This window comes from Lucilia sericata, unplaced genomic scaffold, assembly GCF_015586225.1.
Source record: "Lucilia sericata isolate MDLA Ls3-8-SP2 unplaced genomic scaffold, ASM1558622v1 Contig000505F_arrow, whole genome shotgun sequence".
Lineage (NCBI taxonomy): Eukaryota > Metazoa > Arthropoda > Insecta > Diptera > Calliphoridae > Lucilia > Lucilia sericata.
The window spans coordinates 95,001-109,064 of NW_023994519.1; the positions used below are offsets into that span (position 1 = coordinate 95,001).

General features: G+C 30.7%; 1 protein-coding gene across 5 annotated transcripts in view; it reads left to right on the top strand.

The window, feature by feature from the left end:
- The window catches only part of LOC119605628 (uncharacterized protein DDB_G0283357), a 142,842-nt gene that overhangs the window by 36,783 nt on the left and 91,995 nt on the right, over positions 1-14,064 (top strand). Inside the window, exon 1 of one of the 5 annotated variants that reach the window (XM_037958846.1) lies at positions 11,610-11,701. The exons of the other annotated variants lie outside the window; for them this stretch is intronic. The gene's annotated coding sequence lies outside the window, so the exon portion shown is untranslated. Of the gene's footprint in view, positions 1-11,609; positions 11,702-14,064 lie in introns of those variants that run through there. 5 annotated transcript variants of the gene reach the window in all.

The window sequence follows — 14,064 nt, forward strand, 5'->3', positions numbered from 1 at the left end:
ACATCGATTACGCTTTGTTGTGATTTCGACAATGCATCGTTGTTATTTCGACAACGCAACGTTCTTTTTGACAACATGACGTTGTCACTTTGGTAACACATCATTATTATTTCTTTGTGGATTTGATAACGTCGTGTATTTTTTATATTTTTGTTGTTGGTAAGACAACTATCTGTACATACTTTGATAAAGGATGATATTGAAAAATTATAAACACTTTGGTGTCAATATTTGATACCAGGCGTGTATAATTTTAAAACGTCCGTTTTTTCCTCTGTGTACTTTAAGCTCTTTTGTACCTTATTCTTTTGGGAGATTTCCTTTCCTTGTTTAGCACCATAAAAAATAAATTAAACATTAATAAATATACATTTTATAAATGTTATAATTTTCCTTTATAAAATGAATTATTAAAACACATTAATTTCTATGTGTTTTTACATAGAAACCAATATAAATAAGTAAATTTTCTATATAAACATAAACTGAAAATAACAAACATAAGGAATCAAATAAGATTGAATAGCAGTAGTAGTATGTTTCCTTTATAACATTATACATTGTGTTGACACAAACTGAAATAAACTGAAATTTTAGTAGGGGTTTCAGAAACAATGAGATTTTTCAAGTAATATTTTTAATATATTTATGGGCATCAAGTTAGAAATTTAAGGTTTCAGCTAATTAGTTAATAGTGAACTAGAACAGAGGTAGGTAAAGAGCTCTCTTACTTGTAAGTTAAACTCGTACAAGATTGAAATATCCGACCCAATAGTAATCCAGCAGTAATATGTTGGTCTATAAGTTCACCTTTTTTCTCAACTGAAAACCCTTTACAACTAGGGAAAACTAACCAATACCACAACTATAAAATAATTGCTTCTAAGTGTAACCGAACTGAGTGCGAGTAAAATAGAGTAAAAATAAAACAAATAATAAAATGACAAGAAAATACAATTTCCTCTAAGTGAGTGAAGAAGAAGAAGAAAAAAATTTACAAAACAATATAATACCCCAAGAAACCAAATATACATATAACATGGCCTTATATTCTCCATACAGGAGCCAGACTAAAAATTATACAACTCATATAATTTGAACATTTAAAGCCCTTTAAGACAGAAATCAATAATAGAAAAATAAAATAAAATGAATAGAAAAGAAAAGAAACCATAGAGAGAAAATAAAAAAATGTATGTAAGAGTTGGAGAATGGAAAAATTGAAAACAATATAAATCACAACAATTCTTTTTTCCATTTTTTTAAATTGACTACCATATGGTAAGTTTAAATCAAGGTTTTTAAGGCTTTTCTATTTTCAGAGTAGAAAAGTAGAATTTAATATTAATTGCAGTTCTAGTACATTGTATATTTGTCACCAAATTGTCCAGTTTCTTATTGAGAAACCCCCAATACACTTCCTAATAAAAAACCCCTAAACAGCTGTTATATACTTTGACAGCTGACAAAAATTACCACTCAAATATTATTAAATCTTACACTGCAAATCATATTATTTATTATACAACTCTCTCAACACTTAGTTCTTTGGAACATATTGAACCCAACGAATAGAATAAATAGTCTGTCTGTCTATCAGTCACACAAGTCAATTAATTTAATCAACAGCGCAATAATGTTTTCTATATTATATTACAATATATGCAGACAAAACGTTTCAGACGGACACGAGGCAGAACAGCAGACTATTATAGAATAATTACGTGGATTTTTTTTTAACATTGTTCTTTTACTTTTTTTCATTGTTACCACTTCAACGCCTTTACATGGACATTAGTATGAGCTCGTACATAGAGATAACTTTTTTTTGTATAATAGTTATTTTCTATTTCTAATGTTGTTTCCCTAGCATACAGAACAATATTTTGTACCCGCTGCTTGTCACTTATTTATTGTAGTAGTGACATTTATTAGATAATCCTTTTATGTACTTACAGAGTCATACAGTAAATTTAGGAGACCATAAAATAATACATACAGTGATAAAAAGTATGATGACTACTACGAAGGTATTTCATAGAACTGAACTAGAACTGAACTAGAACTGAACTAGAACTGAACTAGAACTGAACTAGAACTGAACTAGAACTGACACTAGAACTGAACTAGAACTGACTAGAACTGAACTAGAACTGAACTAGAACTGAACTAGAACTGAACTAGAACTGAACTAGAACTGAACTAGAACTGAACTAGAACTGAACTAGAACTGAACTAGAACTGAACTAGAACTGAACTAGAACTGAACTAGACTGAACTAGAACTGAACTAGAACTGAACTAGAACTGAACTAGAACTAGAACTAGAACTGAACTAGAACTGAACTAGAACTGAACTAAACTGAACTAGAACTGAACTAGAAACTAGAACTGAACTAGAACTGAACTAGAACTGAACTAGAACTGAACTAGAACTGAACTAGAACTGAACTAGAACTGAACTAGAACTGAACTAGAACTGAACTAGAACTGAACTAGAACTGAACTAGAACTGAACTAGAACTGAACTAGAACTGAACTAGAACTGAACTAGAACTGAACTAGAACTGAACTAGAACTGAACTAGAACTGAACTAGAACTGAACTAGAACTGAACTAGAACTGAACTAACTGAACTAGAACTGAACTAGAACTGAACTAGAACTGAACTAGAACTGAACTAGAACTGAACTAGACTGAACTAGAACTGAACTAGAACTGAACTAGAACTGAACTAGAACTGAACTAGAACTGAACTAGAACTGAACTAGAACTGAACTAGAACTGAACTAGAACTGAACTAGAACTGAACTAGAACTGAACTAGAACTGAACTAGAACTGAACTAGAACTGAACTAGAACTGAACTAGAACTGAACTAGAACTGAACTAGAACTAGAACTGAACTAGAACTGAACTAGAACTGAACTAGAACTGAACTAGAACTGAACTAGAACTGAACTAGAACTGAACTAGAACTGAACTAGAACTGAACTAGAACTGAACTAGAACTGAACTAGAACTGAACTAGAACTGAACTAGAACTGAACTAGAACTGAACTAGAACTGAACTAGAACTGAACTAGAACTGAACTAGAACTGAACTAGAACTGAACTAGAACTGAACTAGAACTGAACTAGAACTGAACTAGAACTGAACTAGAACTGAACTAGAACTGAACTAGAACTGAACTAGAACTGAACTAGAACTGAACTAGAACTGAACTAGAACTGAACTAGAACTGAACTAGAACTGAACTAGAACTGAACTAGAACTGAACTAGAACTGAACTAGAACTGAACTAGAACTGAACTAGAACTGAACTAGAACTGAACTAGAACTGAACTAGAACTGAACTAGAACTGAACTAGAACTGAACTAGAACTGAACTAGAACTGAACTAGAACTGAACTAGAACTGAACTAGAACTGAACTAGAACTGAACTAGAACTGAACTAGAACTGAACTAGAACTGAACTAGAACTGAACTAGAACTGAACTAGAACTGAACTAGAACTGAACTAGAACTGAACTAGAACTGAACTAGAACTGAACTAGAACTGAACTAGAACTGAACTAGAACTGAACTAGAACTGAACTAGAACTGAACTAGAACTGAACTAGAACTGAACTAGAACTGAACTAGAACTGAACTAGAACTGAACTAGAACTGAACTAGAACTGAACTAGAACTGAACTAGAACTGAACTAGAACTGAACTAGAACTGAACTAGAACTGAACTAGAACTGAACTAGAACTGAACTAGAACTGAACTAGAACTGAACTAGAACTGAACTAGAACTGAACTAGAACTGAACTAGAACTGAACTAGAACTGAACTAGAACTGAACTAGAACTGAACGAATGAACTAGAACTGAACTAGAACTGAACTAGAACTGAACTAGAACTGAACTAGAACTGAACTAGAACTGAACTAGAACTGAACTAGAACTGAACTAGAACTGAACTAGAACTGAACTAGAACTGAACTAGAACTGAACTAGAACTGAACTAGAACTGAACTAGAACTGAACTAGAACTGAACTAGAACTGAACTAGAACTGAACTAGAACTGAACTAGAACTGAACTAGAACTGAACTAGAACTGAACTAGAACTGAACTAGAACTGAACTAGAACTGAACTAGAACTGAACTAGAACTGAACTAGAACTGAACTAGAACTGAACTAGAACTGAACTAGAACTGAACTAGAACTGAACTAGAACTGAACTAGAACTGAACTAGAACTGAACTAGAACTGAACTAGAACTGAACTAGAACTGAACTAGAACTGAACTAGAACTGAACTAGAACTGAACTAGAACTTAACTAGAACTGAACTAGAACTGAACTAGAACTGAACTAGAACTGAACTAGAACTGAACTAGAACTGAACTAGAACTGAACTAGAACTGAACTAGAACTGAACTAGAACTGAACTAGAACTGAACTAGAACTGAACTAGAACTGAATAGAACTGAACTAGAACTGAACTAGAACTGAACTAGAACTGAACTAGAACTGAAACTAGAACTGAACTAGAACTGAACTAGAACTGAACCTAGAACTGAACTAGACTGAACTAGAACTGAACTAGAACTGAACTAGAACTGAACTAGAACTGAACTAGAACTGAACTAGAACTGAACTAGAACTGAACTAGAACTGAACTAGAACTGAACTAGAACTGAACTAGAACTGAACTAGAACTGAACTAGAACTGAACTAGAACTGAACTAGAACTGAACTAGAACTGAACTAGAACTGAACTAGAACTGAACTAGAACTGCACTAGAACTGAACAAGAACAGTTCCATTTGCATAAAATAAATCTCTGTAAATAAATATCGATTTTCAGGTGGTTAATCAAGTGAAAAATATTTATTACAAATTCAAGTTTGTTTTCGAAATTTTTATTCTAAACTATTAAATTAACAAGTTTAACAAGATGACAATAAAAGTCAAATTTACTTAGAATATTAACAAATAAAAAATACAAACACATTTCAATTTTAAATAATAAATATGTACAACATTGTGAATTTTCCATTATCGACAATAATTATAATTTGTTGATTTTAGACAAATATTTACATTCCATTTGTCAGTTTTCTTAATATTACACAAGCAAATAAACTGTACGAGACGACACATGGACATTTCTCGATGAACATTTCAAATTGTTATAAAAAATCATAAAGATTTTTTCTAATATTTTTATAGAACCTGCCTCGTATAGTTGTTAGTTTTCGAAACGTAATTAGAAATGTTTATAAATTATTTATAGGAAAGTATGTATGTTTGTATGTTTGTGTATATGTATGTTGTAGTGTCTATTACTGATTTCTGCTGATGAAAGATTTTAATAAATTTTAGTGATAAAGCAAAAATGTAATTTTTTCGAAATATTTAATTAATTGAATACATCAAATAAATTTCAGCGACAATGTTTAATATTTAAATATTTATTTATTTAAAATAATAAATATAAATATCAAGTTATCAGTAAAGTAAATATTATTGTTCTCAGTGCAATTAAACTAGTGGGAAAAATGCAAATGGGGATAAAGATTAAAATTTGAAATTCTGCAAAAATATTTTAGAATATAACATCTGTTCTGATTGATAATTTGACATTCAATATATAACAATATATTTTTATTTTAATTAAATTTTTTACTAAAACAAACATTTCATTAATTTAAATATTAAAATTAAAGAAAAACTTATTATTAGTAGTTTTGTTAAGTTTAATTAAATTTTTGTTTAAAATTTCATTTAGTTTTAGTCATATTCTACAAAGATTATTTAATTACTCCAAAAATGTAAATAAGGAGTTAATATTACTTCGAATTTAATTAAAATGAAACCTTTAAAAATCTCTAACTAAATGTAAATTAAACCTTGAAATGTTTTCCTTATTTCTTAAATAAATATTCCCCCTTTTTGCAGTAATTTGCTCGACCATAGTTACTATCGGGGATGGAAAATTGAGTAATTCGAAAAATACAGCGGTATAAAACTTTTTATAAGTAATCCACATAGTACTTAATAGACCGGCCTGTAGTGTAGTCTATAGTGTATTCTATAGTCTAGTCTATAGTCTAGTCTGTAGTGTAGTCTATAATGTAGTCTATAGTCTATAGTCTAGTCTGTAGTCTAGTCTAAAGTCTAGTCTATAGTCTAGTCTATAGTCTATTCTATAGTCTATTCTATAGTCTAGTCTATAGTCTAGTCTATAGTCTAGTCTATAGTCTAGTCTATAGTCTAGTCTATAGTCTAGACTATAGTGTAGTCTATAGTCTAGTCTATAGTCTAGTCTATAGTCTAGTCTATAGTCTAGTCTATAGTTAGTCTATAGTCTAGTCTATAGTCTAGTCTATAGTCTAGTCTATAGTCTAGTCTATAGTCTAGTCTATAGTCTAGTCTATAGTCTAGTCTATAGTTAGTCTATAGTCTAGTCTATAGTCTGTCTATAGTCTAGTCTATAGTCTAGTCTATAGTCTAGTCATAGTCTAGTCTATAGTCTAGTCTCTAGTCTAGTCTATAGTCTAGTCTATAGTCTAGTCTATAGTCTAGTCTATAGTCTAGTCTATAGTCTATACTCTATAGTCTATAGTCTATAGTCTATAGTCTATAGTCTATAGTCTATAGTCTATAGTCTATAGTCTATAGTCTATAGTCTATAGTCTATAGTCTAGTCTAGTCTAGTCTAATCTAGTCTAGTCTATAGTCTAGTCCTATAGTCTAGTCTATAGTCTAGTCTATAGTCTAAGTCTATAGTCAAGTCTATAGTCTGTCTATAGGTATAGTCTATAGTCTAGTCTATAGTCTAGTCTATAGTCTAGTCTATAGTCTGTCTATAGTCTAGTCTCTATTATTTCTAGTCTATAGTCTAGTCTATAGTCTAGTTCAGTTAGTCGATGTCTAGTCTATAGGTCTAGTCTATAGTCTAGTCTATAGTCTAGTCTATAGTCGTAGGTCTATAGATTAGAATATAGGCTATAGTCTATATTCTAGTCTATAGTCTAGTCTATAGTCTAGTCTATCGTCTAGTCTATAGACTAGTCTATAGTCTAGTCTATAGTCTAGTTCTATCGTCTAGGCCTATAGTTCTAGTCTATAGTCTAGTCTATAGTCTAGTCCATAGTCTCGTCTATAGTCAAGTCTATTGTCTAGTCTTATAGTGTAGTCTATAGTCTAGTTCTAGTGTATTCTAAATGTAGTCCTATAATAGTCTAGTCTAGTATCTAGTCTGTAATATGTCTTGACTATAGTCTAGTCTATAGTCTAGTCTATAGTCTAGACTATAGTTCTATTCTATAGTTCTCGTCTATAGTCTAAGTACTCTAGGTCTAGTCTATAGTCTTAGTCTCTAGTCTAAGTCTATAGCTAGTCTATAGTCTAGTCTATAGTCTAGTCTATAGTCTAGTCTATAGTCTAGTCTATAGTCCTAGTCTATATGTCTAGTCTATAGTCAGTCTATAGTCTAGTCTATAGTCTAGTCTATAGTTAGTCTATAGTCTAGTCTATAGTCTAGTCTATAGTCTAGGTCTATAGTCTAGTCTATAGTTAGTCTAGTCTATAGTCTAGTCTAAGTAGTCTAGTCTATTCTAGTCTATAGTCTAGGTCTATAGTCTAGTCTATAGTCTAGCTATAGTCTAGTCTATAGTCTAGTCTATAGCTATCGTCTATAGTCTAGTCTATAGTCTAGTCTATAGTCTAGTCTATAGTCTAGTCTATAGTCTAGGTCTATAGTCTAGTCTATAGTCTAGTCTATAGTCTCCTAGTCTATAGTCTAGTCTATAGTCTAGTCTATAGTCTAGTCTATCTATAGTCTAGTCTATAGTCTAGTCTATAGTCTAGTCCTATAGTCCCTAGTCTATAGTCTAGTCTATAGTCTAGTCTTAGTCTAGTCTATAGTCTAGTCTATAGTCTAGTCTATAGTCTAGTCTATAGTCTAGTCTATAGTCTAGTCTATAGTCTAGTCTATAGGTCTAGTCTATAGTCTAGTCTATAGTCTAGTCTATAGTCTAGTCTATAGTCTAGTCTATGTCTAGTCTATAGTCTAGTCTATAGTCTAGTCTATAGTTCTAAGTCTATAGTCTAGGTCTATAGTCTAGTCTATAGTCTAGTCTATAGTCTAGGTCTATAGTCTAGTCTATAGTCTAGTCTAGTCTAGTCTAGTCTATTAGTATAGTCTAGTCTATAGTCTAGTCTATGTCTAGTCTATAGTCTAGTCTATAGTCTAGTCCATAGTCTAGTCTATAGTCTAGTCCATAGTCTAGTCCTATAGTTTAGTCTAGTCTATAGTCTAGTCTATAGTCTAGTCTATAGTCTATAGTCTTTTCGATAAACTAGTCCATAGTCTAGTCTATGGTTCAGTATATACCTCAGTTCATAGCTCAGTTTGTAGCTCAGTCTATAGTCCAGTCTTTATTTTATTCTATAGATAGCGGAATGTTAGTCGTTTTTCAAAGCTTCGTTTATCCATGCCTGGTTTTTACTACATTTTTGCAAGTTTCTTTTTTTTCATTCACGAATAATAAAAATATATAATAAACAAAGGATTTTGTTTATTTTAACTTTGGTCTCTATATCCTCTACTTTTACACAAACATAAACTTTTGCTCTCCTTAGAAATCCTTTCAAATACTTGGCATAGAACTGGAGCTGTAGAGTTTACAGTCTAGTAAAAGGAAACTACTTTAAATCTCAATGGGTATGTGTTACAAAAATGAGGAAAAATAAGAATACAAATATTACAATATATGCCAGACACAAAGAAATGGAATGGAATATATTCCTCCCTTGAACATGAAAATATTGAGTAAAGAATTGTTAAATTAAAGTGCGTAACTTGAGAGGCACTATCATTTCTAAGTATTCCTTGAAATCGACTATGGAGTACTTGTGTTAGTAGTATGTAGTAGTACTTGAATAAAAGGGAGAATTTTTAGTTAAAAATCTGTTAAGTGAATTTAGAATAAGTAAAAGGGTACAAAAAAACTTTAAATTTATTTTAAATTTATTCAATTCTTTGAATAGGTAGTTCTATTTATTTAGGAAATTTTTATTAGTTTATTGAAATTGAATTTAAACCTCATAGAAATTTGTATAATTTAATAGGACTTTGAAATTGAATCTAACAGAAATTTAGTAAAATATCAGGAGGTGAATATAGGGATATAAATTAAAGTCTAAAGAAGCAGAATACCGTTCAGCCATCTCCATTATTTTAACAATATTATTTTTTATTCTTTACTCTTTTTATAGAAATTGTATTTATGTTTTACGACCAACAAACACGGATATATGTATTTAATAACCATATTTTTTCTGATTCAATTTATCTTAATATACGTTTTACATTTAAATCAAGTTATATATATTTTTTTAAACCAGAATATATATTTTATGACGAATTTTTATAATTCAATATTTATTGAATAATTGATTGATTCGTGTCAGTAACTAAAAGATAGAAAATAAATGTAATACCAATCACATGCTGAGGAAAAAAAATAAAACAACAAATTGCAAATACCCAAACAGTTCAACAAACTGGTTTATCATGATGCAAACAAGTGTAACGTGCAGATACAATTTTTTAGATAGAATTTTTATATAAAAAATAGATAAAAACATTAAATGGTATACACCAGGCATGGAAAATTGAGTACTTTAGTACTTTTTATTATGGAGAAATACCACGGTACCCCTACAACATTTACGGTACTTTTTCTAACTTACAAACTTTTGATAAGTAGTTCACATAGTAATCAGTCTGTAGACTATAGTCTATAGTCTAGTCTATAGTCTAGTCTATAGTCTAGTCTATAGTCTAGTCTATAGTCTAGTCTATAGTCTAGTCTATAGTCTAGTCTATAGTCTAGTCTAGTCTAGTCTAGTCTATAGTCTAGTCTAGTCTATAGTCTAGTCTAGTCTATAGTCTAGTCTAGCCTATAGTCTAGTCTAGTCTAGTCTAGTCTATAGTCTAGTCTATAGTCTAGTCTATAGTCAAGTCTATAGTCTAGTCTATAGTCTAGTCTATAGTCAAGTCTATAGTCTAGTCTATAGTCTAGTCTATAGTCTAGTCTATAGTCTAGTTTATATTCTAGTCTATAGTCTAGTCTATAGTCTAGTCTATAGTCTAGTCTATAGTCTAATCTATAGTCTAGTCTATAGTCTAGTCTATAGTCTAATCTATAGTCTAGTCTATAGTGTAGTTTATAGTCTAGTCTATAGTCTAGTCTATAGTCTAGTCTATAGTCTAGTCTATAGTCTAATCTATAGTCTAGTCTATAGTCTAGTCTATAGTCTAGTCTAAAGTCTAGTCTATAGTCTAGTCTATAGTCTAGTCTATAGTCTAGCCTATAGTCTAGTCTATAGTCTAATCTATAGTCTAACCTATAGTTTAGTCTATAGTCTAGTCTATAGTCTAGTCTATAGTCTAGTCTATAGTCTAGTCTATAGTCTAGTCTATAGTCTAGTCTATAGTCTAGTCTATAGTCTAGTCTATAGTCTAGTCTATAGTCTAGTTTAGCCTATAGTCTAGCCTATAGTCTAGCCTATAGTCTAGTCTATAGTCAAGTCTATAGTCTAGTCTATAGTCAAGTCTATAGTCTAGTCTATAGTCTAATCTATAGTCTAGTCTATAGTCTAGTCTATAGACTAGTTTATAGTTTAGTGTATAGTATAGTCTGTAGTCTGGAATATTTTTTAGTTTATAGTCTAGCCTATAGTCTAGTCTAAAAAGTGATATTTTTGTAATAAGTTAGTACTATTTCAAAATTTAAATTTTCCATATCTGGTATACAAGACTCAAGCTCCCAGCATATCTATTAAATCATGTGAATAAAAATTGAAATAAAACATACAAATTGCACATATAAAAATCACCACGTAGAAAAATTCTGGATATATTTTTTTTGGTTAAAAATAAAATGCGGATTTTTGCACAAAATTTTTCCTCTATTTTTGGGTTTACTATTTTCGAAAAAAAAAACGAGAAAAAAATAAGCAACATTTAAAGAAAAAATAGAAATGATTTCAAGTAAAAGACTAGAAGGAATAAAACAGCAGCCGAAGGACGGAGGGACGGACAATTTGATTTATTTTAAAATTGGCGCCAATTTAATGTATTTTTGGGTTTTTTCTATGTGCAAATATTTTTTTGCTGTTTTTTTTTTTGTTCCTCATGTTGTTGTTGTTGGATAAAATATATAAATTTTTTTGGTTTATACATAGTTATTGTTGTTTTTGTTGGCTTTAATTCTAAAGCGAACTATAAAATAGAAATAGCTGACTGAAAATAAAAAAGCCAAAAATATAAAAAAAGAAAAAGAATTATATACAAACATGGTATTTTCCTTTAATACAAAGAGACGAAAAGCAAATAAAAGTTCAAGGCAAATAGAAGTTTTTCATGTCTTCATCAGCATCTACATCAACATCATTATCACCATCATCTTGTTCTACCTCCTTTTTCGTCATCAACATGCCTTCTCGTCATGCTAAACATTTTTGTTCTATTTTTCCTCTTTTTTCTTGTATCTTAGAGATGTGTTTGTTGGTTTGGATAAATAGTCCGCTTTGTGGTTAAGAACGTGAATAATAGTGCTTTTTTTCTTTTTTCTAATTGTTGGGAAATTTTTTGTAAGATAATATAAATAAGTATAAACTTGTTAATTAAAGGGGTGAGTTAATGAGATTGTTAACAAATCTACTACATATTTATAAATCCTTAAGGTATTTAAAAGTAAAGGTCTTTTAAAATAGGGACAAAAATTAGGAATTAACCCCAATATAATTAAATTATTACCTCTTAAAATATAACCTTATTTAGTTCAAATTTTGCAAATAATCAATAATCAATACTATAGACTAGACTATAGACTAGACTATAGACTAGACTATAGACTAGACTATAGACTAGACTATAGTCTAGACTATAGACTATACTATAGACTAGACTATAGACTAGACTATAGACTAGACTATAGACTTGACTATAGACTAGACAATAGACTAGACTATAGACTCGACTATCGACTAGACTATAGACTAGACTATAGACTAGACTATAGACTAGACCATAGACTAGACTATAGACTAGACTATAGACTAGACTATAGACTATACTATAGACTAGACTATAGACTAGACTAATAGACTAGACTATAGACTAGACTATAGACTAGACTATAGACTAGACTATCGACTAGACTATAAGACTATAGACGACTAACTAGACTATAGACTAACTATGACTAGACTATAGACTAGACTATAGACTAGACTATAGACTAGACTAGACTAGACTAGACATAGACTAGACTATAGACTAGACTATAGACTAGACTATAGACTAGACTATAGACTAGACTATAGACTAGACTATAGACTAGATTAGACTAGACTTAGACTAGCTATAGACTAGACTATAGACTAGACTATAGACTAGACTATAGACTAGACTATAGACTAGACTATAGACTAGACTATAGACTAGACTATAGACTAGACTATAGACTAGACTATAGACTAGACTATAGACTAGACTATAGACTAGACTATAGACTAGACTATAGACTAGACTATAGATAGACTATAGACTAGACTATAGACTAGACTATAGACTAGACTATAGACTAGACTATAGACTAGACTATAGACAGACTATAGACTAGACTATAGACTAGACTATAGACTAGACTATAGACTAGACTATAGACTAGACTATATAGACTATAGACTAGACTATAGACTAGACTATAGACTAGACTATAGACTAGACTATAGACTAGACTATAGACTAGACTATAGACTAGACTATAGACTAGACTATAGACTAGACTATAGACTAGACTATACTAGACTATAGACTAGACTATAGACTAGACTATAGACTAGACTATAGACTAGACTATAGACTAGACTATAGACTAGACTATAGACTAGACTATAGACTAGACTATAGACTAGACTATAGACTAGACTATAGACTAGGCTTAGACTATTAGACTAGACTATAGACTAGACTATAGACTAGACTATAGACTAGACTATAGACTAGACTATAGACTAGACTATAGACTAGACTATAGACTAGACTATAGACTAGACTATAGGCTAGACTATAGACTATAGACTACTATAGACTAGACTATAGACTAGACTACTAGACTATAGACTAGACTATAGACTAGACTATAGACTAGACTATAGACTAGACTATAGACTAGACTATAGACTAGACTATAGACTAGACTATAGACTAGACTATAGACTAGACTATAGACTAGACTATAGACTAGACTATAACTAGACTATAGACTAGACTATAGACTAGACTATAGACTAGACTATAGACTAGACTATAGACTAGACTATAGACTAGACTATAGACTAGACTATAGACTAGACTATAGACTAGACTATAGACTAGACTATAGACTAGACTATAGACTAGACTATAGACTAGACTATAGACTAGACTATAGACTAGACTATAGACTAGACTATAGACTAGACTATAGACTAGACCAGCGGTTCCCACCATTTTTTACTTCGCGGACCCCTTGAGGAATTTATTTAATTTCACGGACCCCCATACATATTTTGATATCTTATTGTTATAAATAACACTGTGATACAAAAGTGAAGAAAAATAAAATGCAGGCGTTCTCATATACCAATTCTATTTCGTTATAGTCCATAGATATATTCGTATATTTTTAGTTTTCCCCTATCACTTCGTTAACTTACTTTTTAAGAGCAAAAGATGCGAAAAAGAGCCATTTTTGAAGTTTTAAATTTGAAAAATTAAAAAAAAAATTTAGTAGTTTTCATCCGATTTTCAAATCCGATATTTTTTTTAATGATACAAGTGTCTTTTAATCCAAAAAAAGAAATCCAAAATTGATGGTCAAATATCTGAGTTACGGTCGTTTAAGTAAAAAAACTCACACTTTTTAAAAAATTTTCATTTTTTTCATTTTCATTTTACTTTGACCATGAGGCAGTGAGTTCATCTTTTATTACTTTCCTGAAGAATCAC